General features: G+C 43.6%; 3 non-coding genes across 3 annotated transcripts; all 3 read left to right on the top strand.

The window, feature by feature from the left end:
- The first annotated feature begins 5,161 nt into the window (after window positions 1–5,161).
- trnav-cac (transfer RNA valine (anticodon CAC)) lies at window positions 5,162–5,234 on the top strand. Its single transcript has one exon. It is a non-coding gene; the product is annotated as a tRNA-Val (tRNA).
- Window positions 5,235–5,786: 552 nt separating this feature from the next.
- On the top strand, window positions 5,787–5,859 carry trnav-aac (transfer RNA valine (anticodon AAC)). Its single transcript has one exon. It is a non-coding gene; the product is annotated as a tRNA-Val (tRNA).
- A 122-nt stretch (window positions 5,860–5,981) lies between these two features.
- Window positions 5,982–6,054, top strand: trnav-cac (transfer RNA valine (anticodon CAC)). The gene has a single exon. It is a non-coding gene; the product is annotated as a tRNA-Val (tRNA).
- Window positions 6,055–6,353: the final 299 nt, after the last annotated feature.

Genomic DNA, 6,353 nt, shown 5'->3' with positions numbered 1-6,353 from the left:
CATTTTTCGCCATAACATTTGTGTTTTTTTCCCTCCACTAGTTAATGCCACATTGTGGCATAGTCGGATTATTTTAAATTTTGATTTACTTTTCCCTCCACTTGTTAATGCCACACTATCACCAATACATGACTAACTTCATCTGATGACATTTTCTCCTGCATTTTTTGGCATAACAAATATTATAAGAAATACACAGTTACAGCAGCCAGAGACAAACTAATGATAAGACGTCAAGGGTCAAGAGCCCAACTAAAGCAAACAATAATCACCATAATTTATTTTCAATGATACATCAACATCTAAAGTTGGTCATGTATTGGTGATAATGTGGCATTAACAAGTGGAGGGAAAAGTAAATCACATCAATCCCAATGCTAACATTAGCACGGCACTCGGCCAGCTTCAGCTCATGGTAACTAAACAACAGAGGGCTCATCCGGATGGCGTTCACATCATCGCGGGGGACTTTAATAAAGCTTGCCTTAAGATTGTTCTCCCCAAATTCCATCAGCACGTCAAGTGTGCCACTAGGGGAGAAAACACATTAGATCATGTTTATTCCAACATTAAACATGACTACAGAGCGTCCCCCCTCCCCCACCTCGGACAATCAGACCACCTCTCCCTGCTCCTCTTCCCGGCCTACACCCCCCTCAGGAGGCAAACAAAACCAGCCACACAAACCAAAATGAAAACTGAAAATGCTCTCATCCAGCTGCAAAACTGCTTCGTCTGCACAGAGTGGAGTATTTTTGAAGATCAGGACCTGGACACACACACACAGAGTCTGTCCTCTTCTACATCAAGTGCTGTATCGAAAATGTCACAGCGAAGAGACGCATTTAGATCTTCCCAAACAGCAACATAAAATCCAGGTTGTATGTGGTTATTAAGTCGTTGACTAAAAGTGATTTATTTTTAAGTGAGCGGATGTTTAAAAGTGCTAACTTAACAGTCTTACTTTTTGATAATCAAATAAACAGTCGCCCTAAGGGGTCGAAAGGTCGTAGGACCTCGAGATTCGTCACGGACGACCGCCGCGGGCCCCCGAATCGGGCCCCAGAGTATCGTGGCTCTAGATGCTTCCCGAGCCTAGTAGGCCCTCTAATCCTAACTGCTGAATTAACCCTAGCAGACACATGCTCCCATAGAGATCAATGGGAGACAGAGAGGTGCATAAAAAATAGCTAAAAATAAACTTGGCATGTCTCGACCTAGCCCGCTCGATCTGTCGCAGAGGGCCACGTGACGCAACTTCTTGTCGAGTTTGGGGCCCCTCGGACCCCTGGCGGCCGCGCGGGAGCCACTGACACGTGCAACTTATCCCATTCATTTTCATAGGCGTTTGGTGGACATCCCCACGGAACGGTCCCAATAGCTCCGAATGGCTCCAATTTGAAATCTGTGGCCCCTCAGGGTCCCCTCAGACGGTCCACAAAGACTGGGGTCCGTAGTACCCCGTTAAGTGCGTTAGAGTCAAAAACAGCATCCCACCTGTAACCTATTTGACGGGTGCCCTAAATGCTGTCCGTGGACAGTCCTTATTTAGGCTAATTATGCATAATTAATAGTTTTAATGTACATCAGTGTGTTGTATTCTGTCCCCAGTGTGGTGTACAGTAGGTTTGACCACAAAAAACCACTGCAATTATGAATTATGGCCTATTAATGCATTGACCACGGACAACCTATTTGGACTCCGTCAAATAAGTTACAGGTGGGCCCTTACTTTGCCCACCTGTAACTTATTTGGCAGGGTCCAAATAGGCTGTTCGTGGACAGTCCATTTTTAGGCTACAGTGGGCCCTTAATTTGCCCACCTGTAACTTATTTGACAGGGACCAAATAGGCTGTTCGTGGACAGTCCATTTTTAGGCTACAGTGGGCCCTTAATTTGCCCACCTGTAACTTATTTGACAGGGACCAAATAGGCTGTTCGTGGACAGTCCATTTTTAGGCTAACTATGCATAATTAATAGCTTTAATGTACATCAGTGTCTTGTATTGTGTCCCCAGTGTGGTGTACAGTAGGTTTCACCTTATAAAACCACTGTAATTATGAAATATGACCTATTAATGCATTGACCACGTACAGCCTATTTGGACCCTGTCAAATAAGTTACAGGTGGGCCCTTACTTTGCCCACCTGTAACTTATTTTACAGGGTCCAAATAGGATGTCTGAGGACACCTTCCTGTGCCCACCTGTAACTAATTTGACAGGATCCAAATAGGCTGTTCGTGGACAGTCCATTTTTAGGCTAACTATGCATAATTAATAGCTTTAATGTACATCAGTGTGTTGTATTGTGTACCCAGTGTGGTTTACAGTAGGTTTGACCTCACAAATTTGAGTTTTCCAAAAACTCACCCATAGTTTCCAAGAACTCACCCGCTCCAAAAAAGTCGAAAAAAGCATCCCACCTTTAACTTATTTGACAGAGTCCCTGTAAGCTGTCCATGGACATGCCATTTTAAGTCTAATAATGCATAGTTCTTCTGATGGGACACATAGGCCATTCGTGGTCACATAGGCGGTCAGTGGGACAAATAGGCTCTCTGTGGTCAATGGGCAGGGCCACGGGCTGTCACTTAGATTTGCCGTGGACGAACAGGCCATTCAAATAAGTTGCAGGTGGGATGCTGTTTTATATTTTGATGTCATGACTGATAAAAATGAATAAAATTGATTAAATATCAATTTTACGTTAATCTCTGGGCCCCCCTGAGCGATTTGCAGCATGGTACGTACCCCTTTGAGATTTTTTTGGGTCGGATTTTCAAGTTTCTCCAATCTCTTTGAAATTCACACCATGGGCAGGGCATGTCCAGATGAGCACAGGAGCGCAGGTTTCATCTCCAAATTGTGTCCAGAGGCTGAGATCTGGACGTCCCACCTGCAAATTATCCCATTCAAAAATTTAGGCTGTTTCATGGACAGTGGAATTTCGGGGTTCTGAAGGCTGCAAATCGCTCAGGGGGGCCCAGAGATTATCGTAAAATTGATATTTAATCATTTTTATGCATTTTTTTATCAATCATGACATCAAAATATAGAAAAGATCCCACCTGTCACCTATATGACAGGGTCCCTGTAAGCTGTCCGTGGACATGTCATTTTAAGGCTAATTATGCATAATTAATAGCTTGAATGTACATCAGTGTGTTGTATTGTGTCCCCAGTGTGGTTTACAGTAGGTTTCACCTTATAAAACCACTGTAATTATGAAATATGACCTATTAATGCATTGACCACGGACAGCCTATTTGGACCCCGTCAAATAAGTTACAGGCGGGCCCTTACTTTGCCCACCTGTAACTTATTCGACATGGTCCAAATAGGCTGTTCGTGGACAGTCCATTTTTAGGCTAATTATGCATAATTATTAGCTTTAATGTACATCAGTGTGTTGTATTGTGTCCCCAGTGTGGTGTACAGTAGGTTTGACCACATAAAACCACTGTAATTATGAAATATGACCTATTAATTCATTGACCACGGACAGCTTATTTGGACTCCGTCAAATAAGTTACAGGTGGGCCCTTACTTTGCCCACCTGTAACTTATTCGACAGGGTCCAAATAGGCTGTCCGTGGACAGTCAATTTTTAGTGGGCCCTTACTTTGCCCACCTGTAACTTATTTGACAGGGTCCAAATAGGCTGTTCGTGGACAGTCCATTTTTAGGCTAATTATGCATAATTAATAGCTTTAATGTACATCAGTGTGTTGTATGGTGTCCCCAGTGTGGTGTACAGTAGGTTTCACCTTATAAAACCACTGTAATTATGAAATATGACCTATTAATGCATTGACCACGTACAGCCTATTTGGACCCTGTCAAATAAGTTACAGGTGGGCCCTTACTTTGCCCACCTGTAACTTATTTGACAGGGTCCAAATAGGATGTTCGTGTACACCTTCCTGTGGTCACATAGGCGGTCAGTGGGACAAATAGGCTCTCTGTGGTCAGTGGGCAGGGCGACGGGCTGTCGCTTAGATTGGCCGTGGACGAACAGGCCATTCAAATAAGTTGCAGGAGGGATGCTGTTTTATATTTTGATGTCATGACTGATAAAAATGAATAAAATTGATTAAATATCAATTTTACGTTAATCTCTGGGCCCCCCTGAGCGATTTGCAGCCTTCAGAACCCCGAAATTCCACTGTCCACGAACAGCCTAAATTTTTGAATGGGATAGATTGTACGTGGGACGTCCAGATCTCAGCCTCTGGACACAATTTGGAGCTGAAACCTGCGCTCCTGCGCTCATCTGGACGTGCCCAGACAGTGCTGTGAATTTCAGGGCGTTTGGAGAAACTTGAAAATCCGACTCAAAAGTTCTCCCTTTGAGATTTTTTGGGTCGGATTTTCAAGTTTCTCCAATCTCTTTGAAATTCACACCATGGGCAGGGCATGTCCAGATGAGCACAGGAGCGCAGGTTTCATCTCCAAATTGTGTCCAGAGGCTGAGATCTGGACGTCCCATCTGCAACTTATCCCATTCAAAAATGTAGGCTGTTCGTGGACAGTGGAATTTCGGGGTTCTGAAGGCTGCAAATCGCTCAGTGGGGCCCAGAGATTATCGTAAAATTGATATTTAATCATTTTTATGCATTTTTTTATCAATCATGACATCAAAATATAGAAAAGATCTCACCTGTACCCTATGTGACAGGGTCCCTGTAAGCTGTCCGTGGACATGTCATTTTAAGGCTAATTATGCATAATTATGAGCTGTAAAGTACACCAACATGTTGCATTGTCTTCCCTGTCCACTGTACTGCATGTTTTAAGCAATAAAACATTTACAATATGAATTGTGACCTGTCAATGCATCGAACACGGACAGCCTAAACAGGTCCGGTCAAATAAGTTACAGGTGACAGGTGACGCGGTCGGCCGGGCCCTGAAAAATCGCCTAGGGGGCGTTGCGCGCCGGTCCAAGGCACTACCTTTTAAGCTGTCCGCGGACCCCTTCCCTTACTCTGTGGCCTAAAGGGCGAAAGGTCCTCGGTTCGAAACCGAGCAGAAACAGTGGTTGGATTCTGACAGAATTTGAACTGTTTGCCACACTAGTTGGGTGCAGCGCTCATTTCCTTTATATGCTTTTTAATAAGCATGCACCTAAAGATTTATGTCTGCAACCTGATGACGTGTTTCCGTAGTGTAGTGGTTATAACGTTCGCCTCACATGCGAAAGGTCCCTAGTTCGAAACTGGGCGGAAACTGTGGGTGTTTTTGCAAAAATTTCGTATGCGATTTTCTGTTGAGCAGGTCAGTACACTTGCAGGGATGTTTGTGGTTTAATCTCTTTAGAAAAGGACAAAAATAAAACAAATGACCATTGAGATTTCCTGTACAGTAATATAAAATGTTCGGTCTGCCAACAAAATTAGCAGCATTTTGCAATGTTAAAAACACTGGGCAGTCTATAGTTTCTGTCGCTTTTGAACAAGCGTACCCTAGAAGCGGTGGGGCTGATGTCCAAAACAAGTTTCCGTAGTGTAGTGGTTGTCACGTTCGCTTTACACGCGAAAGGTCCTCAGTTCAAAACTGGGTGGAAACAAGTGGAGGCATGTTAAATATAAATGCTGCAATTCGCTACAAAACCCTTACTTTTGAGACAGGTGAAGGCCATCGTACCAAGGAGCTGTAGGCAGATTGCCATGGCGAATAACCTCTGTTCTGTTGTTTGTGGAATTTACAGACTGTCACACTGCTTGCAGAGCAGATTATGGGAAGGAGCCATCTTCTAAAAAGCACATTCACCTCGTCAGTAGGTTTCTGTAGTGTAGTGGTCATCACGTTCGCCTAACACGCGAAAGGTCCTCGGTTCGAAACTGAGCAGAAACAGTGGTTGGATTCTGACAGAATTTTAAACTGTTTGCCACACTAGTTGGGTGCAGCGCTCATTTCCTTTATATGCTTTTTAATAAGCATGCACCTAAAGATTTATGTCTGCAACATGAAGACGTGTTTCCGTAGTGTAGTGGTTATAACGTTCGCCTCACACGCGAAAGGTCCCCAGTTCGAAACTGGGCGGAAACTGTGGGTGGTTTTTGCAAAAATTTCGTATGCGATTTTCTGTTGAGCAGGTCAGTACACTTGCAGGGATGTTTGTGGTTTAATCTCTTTAGAAAAGGACAAAAATAAAACAAATGACCACTGAGGTTTCCTGTACAGTAATATAAAATGTTCGGTCTGCCAACAAAATTAGCAGCATTTTGCCATGTTAAAAACACTGGGCAGTCTATAGTTTCAGTCGCTTTTGAACAAGCGTACGCTAGAAGTGGTGGGACTGACGTCCAAATCAAGTTTCTGATAATCAAATAAACAGTCGCCCTAAG

The sequence above is a fragment of the Siphateles boraxobius genome, unplaced genomic scaffold (genome assembly GCF_051911475.1).
Source record: "Siphateles boraxobius isolate OS27281-9 unplaced genomic scaffold, OSU_SipBor_1 42, whole genome shotgun sequence".
NCBI lineage: Eukaryota > Metazoa > Chordata > Actinopteri > Cypriniformes > Leuciscidae > Siphateles > Siphateles boraxobius.
Note: the sequence above shows the minus strand (reverse complement) of the source record. Positions and strands in the feature narration are given on the sequence as shown.